The following is a 20,251-nucleotide window of genomic DNA, read 5'->3' as shown; positions in this document are numbered from 1 at the left end:
GCATCGGACTATACGTCATGCTTCCATTTGATCCTCCGGAAGCTGATGTTGCGCGAGGTAGGCTAGCAGGGGCTCTGTCCAGGAGGGATTACGACCATGACTTCATGGGCGGAAGGTGTTTCCTTGAGTGCGGAGCCGCCGATGACATGATCGTCAGGTTCTTTTTCTGGTGAAACATTGTGAGCGGGCTCATTGCACTACAAAAAAAGACACATCCGTGACATTTTGGGCCGAATGAAAAAGAATTCTGTCATACATATAACACTTCTATGATGATAATTGTGACAAAACCCGGTATCATCATAGATGTGGTGGGCTCCTACTTCTATAACAAAAAATCATGACAGAAAATGGGCTTTTCATCCTGGGCGGGCCGGAGACGCAGCTGCATGACATTCTTTGGGTCGTCCATGACGGAAAAAACCGTGGTAGAAGCGAGTGCGAGGAAAATTTTGGGGAGTTCCCGGTTACGGTGGGTGGTCGGGGGCCGAGCGATACGCATTTCTCTCGTACACGTACGTGTGTGTGTGCGAGGCGTTGGGATCTAACTGAACCCGAGAAATTGTACTGTAGGCTACCCATTACTGAACCCGAGCGATCGATCGATGGCTGTTTACTGAACCTGGTCGAGCGATTCCTTCGCTACTGCTGCTAACTGAAGCCGATCGATGCTGCATCTCTGGATGAACAGTGAGCGTTGCGGGGGGTTAGATGAACAGTGAGCAGCGGTGTTGCCTCTGGATGAACATGACCCCGTGGTGTGGAGGGCTGGATGAATAGGACGACCCCGTGGAGGGCTGGATGAACAGTAGACGGTGGAGGGGTGCTCGTGGAGGGGTGGTTGAACAGTAGCCGGTGGAGTAGCGCGCGGTGGAGGCTAGATGAACAGGAGCCCGTGGAGGTTGGAGGAGGTCGACGGTAGCCCGTGGAGGCTGGAGGAGGTCGACGGTGGAGATGGACAGTATCTCGTGGAGTCCCTTTTTGTGGTACGCCACACCCCTCCCGATGAACAGGACCCCCGTTTCGACCGTAGCGCTCCAACACAAGTCCGTTTCGTCCATTTTGCGGTACGCCACACCCCTCCCGATCAACAGGACCCATGTTTCGACCGTAGGAGGTCCATTTCCTCCATTTTGCGGTATGCCAGACCCCTCCCGATGAACAAGATCCTTCGAACGTGGCCGGTCAAACACAAGGCCATTTCCCCCATTATGCAGTACGCCAGGCCTCGTTTCCATCCAAGCCCTCCCAATGAACACGATGACACATTCTGTTCTGACCCAGCCGGTTGGCTCCCACGTGTTCTGTTGCCTCCCGATGAACACGACGCATTTCGTTGCCTCCCCATGAACATGACGCATTCCGTTGCCTCCCCATGAACACAACGACGACGTTGTTTCTCCGTTCCGACCCAGCCATGTACACGAGCCCTGGCCGTACGTATGCGCAAGTAGGCGTTCGAGACCCCGCCCGTATGTACACATACATGGCCGTATTTTCTTTCTTGCACACTGGCCGTTGTACGTACGTGTACATGCTACGTGCGCGCCTCTACATCGACATGTGCGCGCCTCTACATCCACCAGTATATATGTGCGTACATGTTCGTGACTAGAATGACAACGCTATGTATGATTTGACCAGGTGAGTCCCGACTGTCAGGCAATTTCTTGCATGCGAAGATGCATTTGGTGGGTCCCAGCAGTCAGGGGGGTGAATCGTTTTTTTGCCCGGACGCACTTCTTTGTGTGCGAATATGTAGCTGGTGGGTCCCAGCAGTCAGGGGAAACGTTTTTTTCACGAAATACGGTGGCCCGTCTGGTGGGTCCCTACTGTCAGGTGGAGGAATAATTATTTTGCGTGTAATAAGGAGGCACTTCCTTGCTGCGGCCATGGACCCAGCTGTTAGCCTCTCCACGTACAGTCCATGTCCGATGGAAGCTGTTCCTTGACCATGTTGACCACGCCGCACCGAGAGCACCAGGGCGCATTGACGGTGAGGCCTAGGAAGGGGATGACGCAGAGCCGGGGAAGACGCGGCAGTGGATGCCCACGCGTAGAGGAGTACGAGGGTTCACTGGTTCGGCTGCGGTGTGAGGCTTCCGTCGCTGCAGAATAACAGGGGGTATGGGTGAGTAGAGGGATGGCCTGGCCAGCGGTGGGAGTAGTAGGGGGCGGTGAGGCCTCCGCCGCATCACAGCCGACCACGGGAGGCAGGAGCACGAGGCACGATCGGCGCTGGTTTGGGCGGCTGGAGCAAGAAGACCAGAGGTTGAAGAAGCACTACGGCCGTTGGATGGACATCGTACGGTCACTGGAGCTAGAATCGTGCATATTGCCCAAGTTGACAAAGCCCTCCGTCCATGTCAACTTAGTAGGCCCACAAGTCAGCCTGCCACTATACTAGGTCATAGCTAACAGCGGCAGTATTCATTTTTTTGTGCGTAATAAGGAGACACTTCCTTGCGTGCGAAGATATAGCTGGTGGGTCCGAGATGTCAGCGACAGTAACGTTTTTTTTCACAAAATACAGAGGCCCTTTCAGAGGGTCCCTGATGTCAGGTGGAGGAATCATTATTTTGCGTAATAAGGAGGAATTTCCTTGCGTGCAGCCGTGGACCCAGCTGTCGGCCTCTCCACGTACAATCCACTTCAGATGCATGTCGGTCGTTGACCACGTTGACCAGGCCGCGCCGAGAGCACCAGGGCGGTGGACGACGGCGAGGCCTAGGAAGGGAATGACACAGAGGCAGGGAAGACTCGACAGTTGTTTCCCACGCGGAGGGGAGTACGGCTGTATGAGGGTTTACTGGTTCGTCTACCGTCGCCAAAGAATAACAGCAGGTGTGGGTGAGCAGAGGGATGGCTAGGCCAGCGATGGGAGTACGGTGGGGCGGTGAGGCCTGCGTGGCAGCACAGCCGGCCGCGGAGAGGAGGGAGCAGGTAGTCCCGCCGGCACTTGTTTGAGCGGCTGGAGCAGGAAGAGCAGAGGTTGAAGAAGCACGACGGCCATTGGATGGACATCCAACAGTCACTGCTTGTGCATCAACCTTTTTTTAGGAAAGCCTCAAATATGTGGAAACAACATACGGCCCATCTGCCATTATTTCTAATAATTTACAGCCCATTTGCTAATTCTTAAGGGTTTTTTAGCCCATATTCTTTTTGTTAGCATTACAGCCCATATTGTGGCCACGGTTAAAAAATTATACGAAATTTTGCATATTTCGGTGTGGTCCAAACTGTTTTTAATCCCGGAATTTTGACTCACGTTCAAACTGATTTTAAAAATAAATGTATATCAATATAAAATCCAACAAATTCTCCACGCATAAAAATTAATGTAATTTAAAATCTCGAAATGAAAAAAAGATATTTGAAACTAATTGTCGGTTTGATGTGTTTCGAAAATGTACAGCCCATTTCTCATTACTGATGGGCCATTTTCTCGGCCAACCAAATGAAATCTCTCCTCGTCTTGAAAGATTTGTAGCCCAGTAGGCTTGACAAGCGACTTACTTGGCAAATCACAAAAAAACTAGGTTGTTGCCATGGACCCAGCTGTCAGCCTCTCCACATACAGTACTCTTCCGATGGAATGTCGTTGACCACATTGACCACGCCGCGCCGAGAGCACCAAGGCGGTGGACGACGGCGAGGCCTAGGAAGGGGACGACATGGAGCCGGGGAAGACGCGGTAGTGGATGCCCACACAGAGAGGAGTACGAGGGTTCACTGGTTCGGTTGCGGTGTGAGGCTGCTGTCGCGGCAGGGCCTGGCTAGCGGTGGGAGTAGCAGGGGCAATGAGGCCTCAACAACAGCACAACCGGCCACTGGAGGCAGGAGCAGGCAGTCTCCCCGGCGCTGGTTTGGGCGGCTGGTGCAAGAAGAGCAGCAATTGAGGAAGCAGCAGGACCGTTCGATTCAAATCCAACGGTTACTGCTGCTAGAATCGTTTGTTGACTAAGTTGACAAGCCCTGCGTACGCGTCAACTTAGTAGGCCCACAGGTCAGCCTCCCAACCGGTGCGCCCCAGATGTTAGTGGGAGGAATCATTTTTTCGCGTAATAAGGAGGCAGTTGATTGCGTGCGGCCAGGCTAGCGGAGGGAGTAGGGTGGGCCCGGGAAGCCAGCACGACATCACAGCGGGCCACAAGAGGAGGGAGCTGGCAGTCCCGCCGGCGCTAGTTTAGGTGGCTGGAGCAGGAAGATAAGAGATAGAAGAAGCACGTCGGCCGTTGGATGGACACCCAACAGTCACTGCTGCTAGAATCGTGTGTTCACTGACAAAGCCTTGCGTAAAAAAGTCAGCCTCGAAATCTGTGGCGTGTATAGCCCATTTGCTATTATTTTTATATTTTTTACTCATTTTCTAATTCATATGGAATTTATTGCAGCCCGTTTTCCATTTTTAGAATTGCTGGCCATTTTTTGGTCAGTACCAGGGTCAAAAAATTAACTAAATATGTGGGAAATTTTGAAAATTCGCAATTTTTTGCTAGGGAACGAAATATTCTTAATCCAAAAATTAATAGCCATACTAAAACAAATTGAAAAATAAATTAGTACTATGTCATGTTAAATCCAATGAAATACGTATAAGATATCAGTGAAGAACAAAAACAAAAAAAGAAACTAATGTCCCATTTGCTATAATTTTTTTGGAATTTTCAACCCCTTTTGATATTACTTTTAGCAGACATTAACCATACTCTTTGGCCAGGACAGAATGCATCCCTCCTCGTCTTGAAAGATTTGCAGCCTAGTAGTTCGGAGAAAACAAATAGGCCTAGCTTGGGTATTCTTCAAAAAGAAATAGTGGGCTACCTATTTTCCCAAATAACTGGTGCATGAGAATTTAGCTTTATTATTTATTTAATTATTTATGTTTAGCGGACCATGAGCATGTACCTGGGCCGGATTCATGTGAGAGCCTCCCTTCCAGTTAATTATGTGCTTCTCTATTGGGCCTTCATCAGTGGGCTGCATGTTATCAACAAGTGGAAAATGTGTTCCGTATGAAAAATAGTGGGCACTAAAGGATCGAACCATGCAACGACTTCCAAAACATTGTGTTTGTCGTTCTAGCAACACATTTATTCAACCAACACACGAAATATACTACTGATTGTACATTGAAAACAGCAGCAGGAGCAACCAGGGCTGGGGGTGCAACAGAAGCAGTAAGCAGGCCAGAAGAGTGAAGACGCAGCTCTCTCTTCCAAACCAAACATCAACCATCATTACAAAAGGGCTACCAAAAAAGAACAAGTGTATGCATCAAACTAAATAAAGATCCTACTACACCAAGTGTACGCATCTAACTAACTGGCCCAGTTAGACGTTACTATTTATTAAGCTGTGGAGATTGGCTGACAGCTTGAACCAGATGTGTGCCTGACGAGGGAAACTCCAGCCAGCAGGTCGAAGTCTGATACTTGCGACTCTCTCTCCTACTTTGGGCTGTAGAGCGTGGTGGCACATATCAGGGTATGGTGCATGCAGAGACGCATGGTACGCTGTGTACACACAGTTTTGCCTGGTGAACGAAACCGCGCTGCCATCATGATCCTTGCCATCGGTTATCTCCAGGTTAATCGGATAATTCAGTCCGACAAATAGAGAGCATGTACCAAGGCTACTTACCAGCCTCCAGTCAAAAATTCCTGAAGGCCCAGAGAAGCTGGGATCCTACTCAAAGACCTTGAAGTGACTGTGATTGTATTTCGTGAAACAACACGTCCGGTACGTGCGAACGATCATCAATCGTTCGCCATTGTCTGATCGAGCCATGAACCACCTGCAACTGCCATGCCGCTTTTCTTTGAAAGGTTCTGGGATTAGGAAGGGTAGGGACACCAGGCGGGCTACAACATCATATCAAGTTGGAGTCAAATAAAAAAGGGCTCTTGATTTAGTCAATCTTAAGAACAACATGTTATGAGCATCAATATTTTTTCAGTAAATGTTGACAGTAATATAAGCAAGCCATCATGATATCATAGGAAAGTAACATACTGTTGTAACAGCCGTTTGTAGCGATGACTAGAGTAGGCCAACAATACGTCCAGCCATAGAAGGAGTCGACAGCGTAAATGAAGCCCTTGCGTTCAATGGCATCAGAGAACCATGGAGGATGTATGATCCTGCTATGGACGTGCAGATTTATCCACTTACTGCAGTGACATGTCAGATAGGCGAGACCACGGTTGAAGAACGCAATTAGCCTGAAGTCTTTATAATTTGCAGATCTTGTGGGCACTTGGCAGATTACAAACTTGAGCAAATCAAACTTGGTATCATGTTGGCTACTGTAAGATTCCGAGTATTCTGGGCCGCGGTGCCAAAGCAGTGCAGTATTAATCGAAGGAAGGGGGATCAATCACCGGGTGTAGACCTCCACGAGCATCCAGCTGTCGCGACCGTTGACGAGCACCATCCAAGACGTGTTCATGCCAACCCAGTACATATCGTTAATGTAGTTGAGGCTGACGGGGATCGGATCGTAGTCAAGGGGGTTGATGCTCGCCACCCTACGATAATTATGCTGCGTGACACGCCGTTTCTGAAGATCAGGCGGCATCAGCAAGCAAGGAACTGGCTTAAAAAGCTCCGGCCTGAGGGCTTTGAGTAAACGGTACAGCCCCAACGAGCACGCGGCGAGCGGCATGGTACTGAGATTGTCCACACGCGAAACAATGAGCTTGATTACCTCTGTGGGGAGCGAATTCCAGCCACTCTTTCGGCGGACGCTGCTCGGTTCTACCATTGTTAGTGCTTGGGTTTCGGACGAGGGGGGAGGCGCCTTAGCGGGGATGGAAGATTGGACGAGATTATGTGCGGACAAATATGGAGAAGCGAATATGTGCTGCGGGAAGTGGACAGGTGATGATGACTACAGCACGCCGCTTGACTTATGAGACACATACTAGCAGCGTAGGGTCATATCGATGCTAGACAACTTGCTTGAGTGATCACAGTACTGGTACTCCCTACAGTACCTACTACAGTACTATGTCCTAACTTGCTTGAGTAGAGTAGTAGAGTAGGACTCTGCTCTACTACTAGCACCGGAGGAGTAGTATATTCTAATCTAAAATAGTTACAAACTTCAATGCCCGAGCATGGAACGACTATGAACCATGCTCAAAGACCGTGTCTACGTGGTGTTTGGAATTATCTGCAAAAAAATAGCAAGATGTCCGTGCATTGCACGGCACACCATCATCACCAACTCGGTTTTTTCTCTACTCCTACTCCTATAAAAGACTCAGTTGGTGATGATGGAGGCGAGGAGGCGGGTTCAACCGGGCGTGCAGCGGACGGCGCAGTACTATTCAATTTGTTATAAAAACAAAGAAGAGTAGTAGAGATAGAGACTTAGGGAGGAGCACGAGATTGTGGGAGATAAGGATGAACGAGGCAAGGCCTTATCTGCACGGGAGTCTCACCTCTCACCCCGCTCGTGGCGCGACAGTAAAGCCGTCATAGCACAAAACCCAATCACTCCCAGTAATAAGTGGCCTGGTAAAATAAACGGACAAGCAACCATCACATCCCTCCGTCTTTTTTTGCATTTCATCTCTCTGCATTTACTTTCTCCGGTTCATCTCGCACACTCGATCCCTAGCTACTACTCCTAGGGCCAGTTCTTTTGGCGGCTTCCCCAGCTTTTCCCATAAGACTAGTCACAGTGGAGAGTAACAATAAGGCGCCTCACTCATTTATTTTGGCTTCTAAACTACTACTCCGTCCTGGTTTATTCCTCACCATTGTAATTTGTGCTAAATTTTGACCAAACATTTAACTGATAAAATGTTACTCCCTCCGTCTAGGTGTGTAAGTCATCTTAAGAAAATCAAATAATCCCAAAACACTTAGGCGCGGTGCATTAACTTCTACCTCGTTTCTTGTTTCTTGACATATCAACCAATAAGAGATAAAGAGTGTGCATGTTTTTAATGACTTGAGATATCAAACACGACATGCAGTGGTTACTTCATTGCATGCAATACTATTAATTAGCAAATAAACATTAACGTTTCTCGTTTTCCCCTCCTCCTTGGTCACGGTGCACAGCCTAAGATGACTTACTCACCTAGACGAAGGGAGTAGTGCATGTGACATGCACTAACATTTCATTAGTTAAATTTATGATCAAAATTTGACACAGATTACAATGGGGACCAATAAACTAGGACGAAGGTAGTAGTTATGGGATTACTAATCTAGAAGCCTAAAAGAACTGGCCCCTGGTACTCCTACTAGTAGTAATACTCAAGTTGGAATTCCAATTGCACGGCACAACTTGTTAGGCAAAAAATTCGATACAGGGTGTAGGAAGCGGTTTGGGAATTTGCATGCCTTTCCAACCAGTGAGATACTCCGTACAAAGTACGATAGAGAAATAACCACAGACAAGGAAGCTAAAAGTAAACAATCAAACGAGCATTTTTGCATTTGTTTTGCATTGAATCGTTTCACAAGCTTGACTAGTGTTGTTTTTCTACTTTTACAAAAACCGCATCGTAATGTTAAAACGTGCATTTGCATGTACATAAGTAATAGTAGTACTCCCTCCGTCTAGGTGTATAAGTCTTCCCTCCTTCTTGGTCATGGTGCACAACCAAAGATGACTTATTGACCTGGACGGAGGGAGTAGCACAGTCTGCAAGCATATATCGAGAGAGACGTGTAGTGTGATAGTATATAGTAAAGTTTGTGCTATATGCACGTACTTGCAAAATGCGTACGAATATACAAGGTTTCCAAACTTTCCCTTTTACATACTTAATTAAGGACGCTAAAAATTCCTGAATGTTCGGGATTTATCATTTGCGTCCCAAAACTAATGAGATTGCCTTACGAAACAAAAATTATACTCCTCCTAAAAGCCACGGCGCTCGCAGGAGTGCTTGCGGCGCGCCACGAGTGCCCTGGTGCGCGGTCGTTTCCCTGCGTGCGGACACAACGCCTCTTCCTCAACCTTGCAACTTGCGAGGTGCTGATTGGCGGCTTGCTGGCGGGCTAGCGCGATCTCACTGGTGTGGTGATCCGGCGCCAACAGGTACTCCTCCTCGCTGGAAGCGTGCACCCGGTCCATGTACCGCCAAGCGTAGATGAGGCGCTTGGGCCCGACTGCACTCAGGGCGTCGGCACGGGCATCCTCCGCCACCCTCACGGCCCTCGCACGAGACTTCTGCCAAAGAGCCATTTGCCTGACTCTCTCGGATGCGACATACGCCTCCCAGGCAGCTTGTTCCGTAGTGCGCTTCTCTTCCTCGGCCTTCTTCTCCGCCTCTATTTTGGCGCGCTCTACTGGAGGCAAAGCCTCCCATAAGGTGACATCCATTTCTTTCCAAAGCTCCTCAAGGTAGGGGGGCTCGGCGGGCGGCGCGGCGTTCTCCGCGTAGCGGGGAGCCGAGGCGTCCTCTCACGCGCGTGCTGGTGAGATTGGGAACGGCGATGCGTCCACCTCGATGCGTTGCGGCGAGGAGCGGAACACCGACGCGTCCTCCTCGACTAGTGGTGGCAAGGAACAGAATGGCGACGCCTCGCGTTGCGGCGAGGAGCGGAACGCCGACGCGTCCTCCCCGACTAGTGGAGGCGAGGAACGGAATGGCGACGCATCGCGTAGCGGCGAGGAGTGGAACACCGACGCGTCCTCCTCGACTAGTGGCGGCGAGGAATGGAACTGCGATGCGTGACCGTCCACGCGGTGCAGCAAGTGGCTCCTAGGGCTTAGGAGGGGCAATGCCATGGTGGTCGACGTGAGAGGGAGGGGGGAGATAGCGATGAACATGAACGTGAGGGGAAGGAGATAGCGATGTCGTGGGAGGCGCAGTATTTATAGCAAGCAATGGCACACCTACGTAAGATATGGACTGAGCTGCACTGACTTAACTGCAGGTCCAGTTGCGTCACTGACATGTGGGCCAAACCCCTGTTGGGCCCATATGTCAGTGACCCAATGCACCTGCAGTTAAGTAACAACTACGTGGGCATATTTGTTGGAGTAAATTACGGGGGAGGGAAGGGGTGGAAATGTTGCTGGTCACAACGAATTGGACGAGCGTGGGGGAGGAGAGTCATGCATGCATATTTTTTCACACGGGGTGGAGTGGTTGGATCGCCGGAGGGAGAAGGAGAGTTTGGCAGGCATATTGTTTCCACACATGGAGAGGAAAAGATTTGGAGACGAGCGGGCTTCCTGCAGGTATGGGGAACGGTGCATAATAAGTCATCTTGCATGCTAGGCTAGGTATAGTCTCAAGTCATTAAAAACATACATGCTCCACACATGTTCATATTTCAAGGTGCACTAAAGTATTGCATGCGATGATTAAGGCTGGCCATAATGGTGGTATCTTAGCTGGTACCATGCACACGGGAATAGCAAACATGCTGATGTGGCAAAGAATTAAAGAAGAGAGGGGGCTTAGAGTAACTAGTGTTCATGCATGCATTGGTAAACACATTTTTTTTGAAGAACGACAGCATTAGTTGAGTACTTTTGCAGACTTCAAAAACTATTCCACCACCTCTACTATCTTGCTAAGAGTACGTGAATTTTTTTGAATCGAGCCCTTTAAACTAGAAGGGAGGTAGTGGTACTCTAATAGCTAACCTTGTTGTGATGACAAGATAGTACATGGCACGCACCTGGACGGAGGAACTAGTCTGCATTTTGCATTTAAGTTTTATCTGAAGTCAATGTACCTCTACTTTCACCAGACTTATAGAAAAATGTATCAACATTCACAATGTCAAATCAATATTTTTACACTCATTATAAAACATAGTTCTTATACTCATTATAATCAGTATTGTAGGTATTGATATTTTTAGTATAAATTTGGCCAAACACTTTGCAAATGGTTGACAGGAGTAAAAAGGACCAGAGGGAGTATCATGCATGCGGAGTAGGCAAAAAAATGCTCATTTATAGCCGGTCGAAGTCTCAAAGGTCGCGACCGTGCAAGGGAGGCGAAGGTCGTGGGAGGCGCAACGGTTGACGGAATTAAGTGAAGTTACATCCACGCGCCGGCATGGCGTACGAACAGGCAGAAGCTATACCATCAGGCCTACGATATGGGTCTAGTAGACATGACATTTAGTGGGTCCCGCATAGTTCTCGAGAACTCTTTGGGGGCTTGTAGCCGTTTATCCACTAGGCAAGCCAGCAACGCCACGCCGTTCGCATGCCCTACTCGTCCCCGTCTTCTACCTTACAATAGTTCGCTCTCAGTCGTCCCGTCCTTTCACATTAGTTTGCTCCCAGTTTTTTTTTGCGGATTACAACAGTTCAACTTCTCCTAACCCTCCTCCAAAATCCATGGCCTCCCAAATCTCCATGGTCGCTGCTGAGTACCAGGTTAGAGCCATCACCGGTGAGTTCATTGTCATCTACACACATGGATCCACGACGGTGAAAGAATGGCTTGCTCGCTTCCTACGCATGTTCAACAGTTCAACGGATGAGTGGGTCGTTGGGCTAGATGTTGAGTACACCATAGTCCTTGGACGAGAGAAGGATCTAAAGGTAGAGAGAGGAAGAAGCCATCCATGATCCAAGTTTGTGTACATAATTTTTGCTTGGTCTACCACATATGCCATGCCGATGTTGAGTGCCAGGATTTTAAGAACTTCCTCAAGGACAAAAGAGTGAAATTCGTTACTATAGACTTTAAGAACGACAGGGATGTCCTGCGTCAGATAGGTCTTGTTGTAGGCCAGCCCTTCAATCTCCAGAAGGCAAGCCTGGTGTCCTCCTCTCAACCTTCAATGCTAACCCTGGCAGCAGCCATGATTGATCCTTCGTACGCTAAACTGAAGAAACCTCATCACGAGTTTCATCATGCATGGGAGTCGAAGACATTAGATGAAGATCACAACTTGTATGCAGCAATGGATGCCTACCTTTGTTTAAATATCTACAAGGGTTGGGTGAAGAAGCAGAGCCCAGTGTCCGGTTCAAGCAAAGAAGCGTCGGTGAAGAGGAAGAGGAAGAGGGACGAGGACGAAGTCGAGGACGTGGACTCGGAATCCGAGTAGATGGCAGTGCCGTCGCTCATGCTGGTTCTACTGCAGTGTCAGGCGGACTAGTTGCTTAGTTTATTTTCAAGGGTGTGTTGCTCTGAGGCCCCAGCAGAACTATGTTTATGTTCTTTCTCGTTATTTGAACTCTTTAGTACGTACAGTAGTACTAGTACTATGTCTTACTACTGTTCTTCTTGCAGTTGGTACTACTGCTCGTATCTTCGTGTTCCTACTGTACTTAATATGTTCGTACTAGTAGTATAATTTGGGTTAGTCGATTTGTGAAAGAAGTTCGACGGAGCGAAGGAAGAAGATGGCAGAAGAGGTGGAAGAAGCCCTTCTAGCCATCCATGTTGCATCAAACGGATCACAAGAGTCGACTGACCCAAATTGCTCCTTCAGATTGCAGGATCCACGTGGCATTCAAGGTCTCGAAGGTAGATTCCATGTCCGCACCCGGTTTGCGGGCTCGACGCGTGCGCGACCGGCTTCCGCCGCGACAGCCACCATGCACGCCTCCTCCGCGCGGGTGGAGACAACAATGACACGCTAGTTCCTCCTCACCGGCGTGCTAGAGCACGCGCTCGTCCTCCTCTTTGTACGCTGTGTGCATAGACGCGGCTCCACCAGCTGCTCGTGTGCTTGGCAGCATGGCGGCATCGTGAGGAGGGACTGCAGACAACGTGAGCGGGCGAGCCTTCAGCTTCATGGCACAGGGATGGCGGCGACACGGCGCTGATGGGTGAGAAATTGTTGGCCGAAGCAGGCGGGCGCCAGCATGCGCAACGGCGGCGGCGGCATATTGACGAGTGCGCGTGTGGGAGCTTACTTTAGTTTTATATAAGGTTGGTCAAACTTAAAAGAAAACCGTACTAGTACACGTAAACATTCGACTTAGGCAGCACTTTTATTAGTTAGTACCACAGCCGCGATACGGAATCATGTGCAAGCACATGAACTGCGGTCGCGCGGTCGATCGAATGGTGTGTCACCGTGTCATGCTCAAAGGACATCCACCGAACCTTTGTGTGTGTGTGAAAACAATCCTCGAATATTACTCAACTTTTTTTCCTGGGAAAGTTCTTGACGCTGCAATATTTCCATATATTTGAATTTAACTTCAGTTCGTGTTTATTTGGATTTGGATGTTTTAGGTGCACCCTAGTTTTTTTTAATACTGATTTTGTGTGTTTGACTGAGAGAGAACGTGTGTATGTGTCCATATGTGTGTTGTGGCGGAAGGGCAATGTGGAGACGGTGTGCGTGTGATACAGACATAGAGAGGTGTGAATGTGCAAATGATCATGCATGAGTGAGACGTAGATAGATGCTGATACGTTGTGTATACATGATAGAACAGTCTTCTAGTTTACTTGTGTGTGTGTGAGAGAGAGAGAGAGAGGAGCATCCGTAACACAACAACCATCTCTCTCGATTCGCCCGTCCCTTGCAGGATCGCATGAAAAACATGCATCAACGCGCACATTTTGACACCGTCACCCGTCGCCTGCCCACCTCAAGGCCCGCACAATCTCTTTGTGAATACCCATTTCTCTCCTTAGGTTTGTTTTCTCTCAATATCTGACACACACAGACACACACAGCACAACACACCCACACACCCTCCCCCGAGCACACAATTCATCCCCATCCAAGGTTATACGGCGACCACTCTCGCTTGTGCTTCTTTGCACCCCAACATGCACAACACCTCAATCTTCAAAGAGGGCATCGAGAAGATCGAAGACGGCGACCACACCACGCTAGAGAATGCGGGGCCATTTGGAAGCAGGGTGATGTGACGACGGCTGACTGACTCCTCCCCCCACCCTCTCCCTCTCTCGCACAAAATTACCAATCCCTCTCTCCCCCGTACAAAATTGTCAATCCCTCAACCCACAAGATCCTTCCCCTCTCGTCCATGTTTTTCCAGCTCTCTCATAAACATGTTGTCTCTTCTCCTTCCACGTATACAGAATCCGGATGCACACGCATCTCACGTATATTACATGTCTCCATCTTTCTCACAGACCTAACTTCTCCCTCTCTCTTTCTCTCTCTCTATCTCTCTCTCTCTCTCTCTCTCTCTGTCTCGTTAGGTTTGTCTCCTACTCTCTCGTCCACATACATACAATCTTTCCCGCCCTATCTGCTCCATCTTCAAAAGCTCTCTCTGCACGTTTCATTCACACATTGGGATATGTCAAAATGTTGCTTCTATAATGGCTGATGTAGAGTTGTGGTTGTTTTTGTTGCATCCTACAAAGTAATAACTACGAAATGCATTTATATTCTCATTTGACTGGGATTATGTGAGTTTGAGCATGTTGTGAAGTACTATAGACCTTGTATACATCTTGGGAATCGACAATGATTGTAACTATTGAATTGTATAGACCATTACATTCGAAGTCAATAGCCCAATATATTTATTTCACAATTTCAACAAATGATTAGTTCACTACAAACTAAGAAAACAAATGTGTACTCCCTCCGTTTTTATTTAAGTCCGCGTATTAGCATTGGTCAAAGTCAAGTTTTGTAAACTCTCAGAAAGCTTATAACAAAAATATTAACATATACAACAACAAATAAATACCATTAGATTCATTATTGAATTTACTTTCACATCATACATATTTGTTATGGTAAATGTTTATATTTTCCTATAAACTTGGTCAAACTTTAGGAAGTTTGACTTCGGTCAAACCTAATATGCAGAGTTTACTACTACTACTCGCTAGGTGCTTAGCCGAATCACTCAACACGCCACACGGGGAGTCCAGTGTCACAAAATTTTGAGGTACGCGGGAAAATCTACCGCGGCCCTGATTCGAGCAGTGGGAAGTTACCATCATAGCCTTCGGAACAGGCCTACGGATGACGCTTGGTAGTGGGCTGTTTTCGTAACTTCAGGTTCATCCTACCCAACCAACCCCACCCCGGCACCCAGAGTAGTACACCTGAATACTCCCCATTTTCTATCCCCACCGCAAAATAGACTTCTCCACGGCACCGCAGCCTTCGTGCTCCTCCCCTTTACATCGGCGCACTCGTCCACCGCAGCGCATCTGCCTCATCGACGACCTCATACGCCGCACTGGAGCTGGTCCACCGTCGTTGTCGTACATGGATCCTCTTCCCCGACATCGTCTTCCACGGTCTCGGATCTGCTTCCCGGAAGCCGACGCCAAGCGTAGAAGTACCACCGTCGTGGACAATGAACTGACTCCCGTTGCCGATGATGACTCACAGAGGCCACCGCAACCATCGTTCTCCTCCTCGATTGGTAATGTGTGTATTGAATCACTTAGCAGTACATGTGCAGTTCCAATTTTGTTCATACCTACCCTTCAAATTTCCTGGGTGCTATTGTTCCAGTAAAAGAAGTTGGTTATAGCCTCCATTGTCCAACACAATATCAGCTTGTAATTGTGCATCGCTCCTGTATTGCGCTGTGCTTGGGTAGGTTTTTCATCTGCAACCAATAGTGTGGCAAATGATGGAAAGTTTTTTAGAACTAGCAAGATGCCCATCCGTTGCACGCATCAAGATGCATTTGTATGAGTTGTTTATCTTGTGGGAGAAAAGGATGAACGGGGGAAGGCCTTAATTGCAAATCTGGAGAGGGGTATGGGTATCTTTTTGCAAAATTCCCATTTGTTTCCTTCCTATCTGTTAGATATAAATCAGATGACCTATATTACAAGAAAAAAAGTATAGAGAAAAAAAAGTAGACAATAGAGAAGTAGAGATAAATATTAAATATTAAATATAAAACAAATATAACAGTAGAGAAGAGAGTAGAGATAGCAGAGACGTCAGGAAAGGATCACGCGCATGCGAGAAAAAGCGGCCAGGCGTGCGCTAGTTTTGGCACGCGGCGTCCGGCGCGCTTTATAAAATCCAACGCCGTCCCACCGCTCTGTGACTTGCCACCGCTCTCTCCCCGCTCTATGCCTCGCCACCGCTCTCTCCCTGCTCTTTCTCGCCTCGCCGCCGCCGCGCCACCATGCCGTTGTGTCGTCGGGAAATTTGGGGATACCACAGCGTCCGCGCGCGCCCCTCCGGTAGCTTCTCTGCCGAGATCCGGTTCCATGGGATGTGCCTCGGCCTCGGCAATTTCGACACCGCCAACAAGGCTACCCGCGCGTGTGGCACCTCATGTGGCATCATAGAACATTGAACTTCCCCAACGTGCCAACGCGGGAGCGGGCGCAGGAGCTCGCGCCTCTGCCGTGGCTTAGCACCGACGAGGATCGTCGCGACAACCAGACATGGAAGCACCATCTCGGCATTGCCGAGATGGATGAGGAAGCCATGGCGCTGTGGCGCCAACACTTCCCGCAGGACATCTTCAACGAGTGCGAGTTCTACGCGCAAAGGAGGGCGGAGAGGGATAAGAGGAGGGCGGAGCGAGCCGCCTATCGCGAGGACAAGCATAGGCGAAAAGTGGATGCTCAATTCAACATGAGGCTAGGAGCAGTGTCGCCCTAGGAATCCGACGATGATCGGTATCTTCACGCCTACAGTCAGACGTCGGAGGAGGACACCACCGAGGAGGAGTCGGACGACGAGGAGTAGTTGAATTATCTTTTTTTAATCTATCTATGCTGAGAACTATCCTCTACTCTCTAGTCTCTACTTCTCGATCTCAGCACTGTAAATGCTTTTTTAAAGCGCCGCGCGTTGCGATTCTGTTGGGGATGCTCTAACATGGCAGACGAGTGCTTTAATGTTGCCCACAAGATGCGCGAGTATTACTAGTAGTATATTTTTCTTGCCATGTTGAGATTTTAAAACCACGAGTGCGAACATGCAGACGAGCAATGAAGACCAAACACAGGATATTCGGGACATTTCAAGGAGCGTGGCAAGTTAAAGAGGAGTTGCACCGAACCTGTAAAACGAGCTTTGGTAAGTAACACCCTTTCAATTACTTTCGTTTAGCCGCGTGTTCTTCGATGTGTATATGTTGTAGTTTCTATTTCTTTTAAGCATGGTGTTCTTCGATGTGTAATAAGAAGAGTCTTAGTCGTCCTAATGCTTTCCTTTTCAGCTTGATGTAGGAAGTGGGTGTTCTCACCTTGTAGTCTGTTTTTATATTATTTGTTCCTTTTGAATTCACTTCTCCGAGTTATGTTTATCTGGCTTCTACTAAATGGATCTAGGTTGCTCTGAGTATTGATCTAAAAAAAAGTAACTTCATGTTAGGATGCAGTTCCTGCGAGGAGGGAAGTATGGTCAACCTCGAGATCATGTTTCCAAAATGAGGTTGGATTACACACAAGGTGTTAGTTCCCTAATGATGCTGGATTAGACACAAGGCGCAAATTCCCAGATGATGCTGGATTACACACAAACCAGGTGGATTCGTCAGCTGTTCGTGTCCTCGTGGCATTAGTAAAGGTTGAAAGAAAATGTGCAGCAACCCTTGAGAATGTAGCTGAGTTCCTGAAGAAGCAAAAAGAGCAATCAGATGCTCTCTTCACCCTGGCCAAAGAAGAGATGGAAGAAGCCAGAAATAAGCTAGCAGAGGTAGAGCAGGCTAGGCGTCTCCTGCTATCTAAAACTGTTGTCAATACAAAATTTCCTTCATAATAGGTAGGTTCAAATGTTTATCCAATCAGCATGACTATTGTGATGTCCGTGCATCTACTGATGTGGCACAAAATGTTTTTTTCGGGTCATGTAATAACAGCAATTACTTTCCAAACAATAACAGGCGAAGCATTGGACATGATATAGTTCACGCGCAAGCCTGACATTCCAAGTTCAACTTCCACATCAAACTCATGCTCATAGATATCTGCACATTCATACATAATGTCCACAACCATGATTCACTTCAAAGCCAAACAAATGTGAGGAGAGTTATAAATAAAGAAAAACCTCTACTAGTTCCTGCTATCAGTGCGAGCACAACAAGTCAAGACCATGTGTAAATTAATTATATTTTAGTCATTTTTGTGTTCTAAAATGCCTGCCGGCTCGCGGAAGGACGTGTTGCCGGCACATGCACCGGTTCAATGTCTGTGCTATGAGAGGTCGCATCCGTGTCAGAGCAATCACTCCCTCCAGTCCTTTTTTGTTTGGGTATAGCAAAATCTCGTTTTCCATTCACATTTTACAAGTAAAATTCGTGGACAAACTTTGACCCAAAGTACGATGAGGACTAGTAAACCAAAATGGAGGTAGTAGTTTTTTTAATCAAAGAAGGGTTTCCCCTTCCGTTTTTCATTACTAAAAATTAGCATCTAAATCTAAAGAATGGAGGTAGTAGTATTTGCCCTAGAACTACCATGTTCAACATCTCGCAACATAAACCCATACAACCATACGCCAAGGAGGTATGTAGTACTATGAATTACATTTTCGCTCCATACCCGTCGTTCTAAAAACTACTTACTACTTATAACGCGCCATTGAAAATCGGAACTCTTAACCCCGCTAAAAAATGATATTTTAAACGTGGCTACTCGATCTGTGGCAACTGGCAAGCCACCGCGCTCCAAGTCGTTCACCTGTGGTCCCGACCATCAACTCCTACGGATCAAATTATCACGCGACCTGACTATTCCTACAAAGGTGCTCCACCACGTACCCGGTACCCACGAATGCAGCAATCGTGCACCTAGGGTTTTAGGGTTTATTTGTTAACGTCGCCTTTACTTAACACTCATGTGTGCGAGACAGCGAGAGTCCGACTACGTGCGTGCGCCTCTTCTCTTCGTATATGTACTCCAACGTTTGTCTGGTGTCCAAAAAATTATAATAACTACTAGCAATGTGCCAATGCGTTGCCACACGATCAAAGTAGATTAATACATATTCACCGATTTGATAGAAAAAAAGTCTAGTTTTGAAATACGTATATCACTAAAAATATGTTATTTTCACTCAAAATATATTCCTTTGGCAGTTTTGATGAGATAAGGGAGGAATGTTGTTGGTTTCAAGATTCGAGAAGTGGTATATGTCTAATTTCTACTCTTACTAGCAAGATGCATGTGCATTACATGGAACATCAAGATCTTGTGGGAGAAAAGGATGAACGAGGGAAGGCCTTATCTGCAAATGTGGTGAAGAGTGCGGGTAATTGCCATATTTTCCTTCCTATCCGTCAGATATAAATCGGGTGGCCTACATTGCAGGATGGCAGGCCCACCATCATCACCAACTCTATTTTTTATCCCTACTCTTATAAAAAGCATTGTCGGTGATGATCGTGTGCCTACCATCCTGCAATATAGGCCGTTCGATCTATATCTGACGGATAGGAAGGAAACTATGGCAATTTTGCAAAAAGATACCCACACCCCTCTCCACATTTGCAAATAAGGTCTTCCCTCATTCATTCTTTTCCCCCGCAAGATAAACTACTCATACAAATGCATCTTGATGTTCCGTGCAACGCATGGGCATCTTGCTAGTTGTTGCAAAAAGCCCATGTGTGTGTGAGAGAGAGGGAGAGTGGAGGAGGACGGAGTGCATGTGTGACAAAGACACAATGAGTGTGTGTGCGATAGGTATCAGCTTAAAATGAGGCGATAGTGTGTGTGTGCACGATCGAGAGGGCGTGTCTCAAGAAGGGAAGAAAAATCTACATAGATACAAGGAGCGGGAGAGAGACATGTATGCGATAGTGGAAGCACGAGTGTGTGGGTGTATAAACCTATCTAGAGGCTAGCTAGTCGATAAATTTTTGTGAGAGAAATACGAGTCGAGGTGCGAAAGCGAGAGTTCTATGTGTGTGTGAGAGAGACGGTAGTCGGGAAGGGGAGTGGAAGCAGGAGTTGTGTGTGTCTGTCTGTGTGAGAGAGAGAGGAGACGGCAGTCGGGGTTGTCTGATCGGTAAACAAATGAATAATGTCAGTCTGGGATGGAGACGAAAAGGAGACCACAACAAATGTTGTGTCTACAAGAGAGAGAGAGAGAGAGAGAGAGAGTAATTTTAGTGGTATGAGTCATATGTAGAGACATATAGGGTGTGTGAGAGAATCCCATAGAGAGAAAGACAAAGTGAAAGACGAGTGGAGACTGTGTGTGTGGCGGTGAAAAAGAAAGCTTAGGTACCGAGTGATACCAGAGAACAGTAGAGACGTCAGACATAATGAAAACCGTGTAATGTATAATGATAGGGAGAGTGTGACACTTCTCAAGGGAGACGTCAAGAAACCATATTTGCGAGGATAGGAGAAACATGAAGTGA

This window comes from Triticum aestivum, chromosome 5B (genome assembly GCF_018294505.1).
Source record: "Triticum aestivum cultivar Chinese Spring chromosome 5B, IWGSC CS RefSeq v2.1, whole genome shotgun sequence".
Lineage (NCBI taxonomy): Eukaryota > Viridiplantae > Streptophyta > Magnoliopsida > Poales > Poaceae > Triticum > Triticum aestivum.
The sequence above is the reverse complement of the archived record's forward strand: the minus strand, read 5'-3'. Positions refer to the sequence as shown.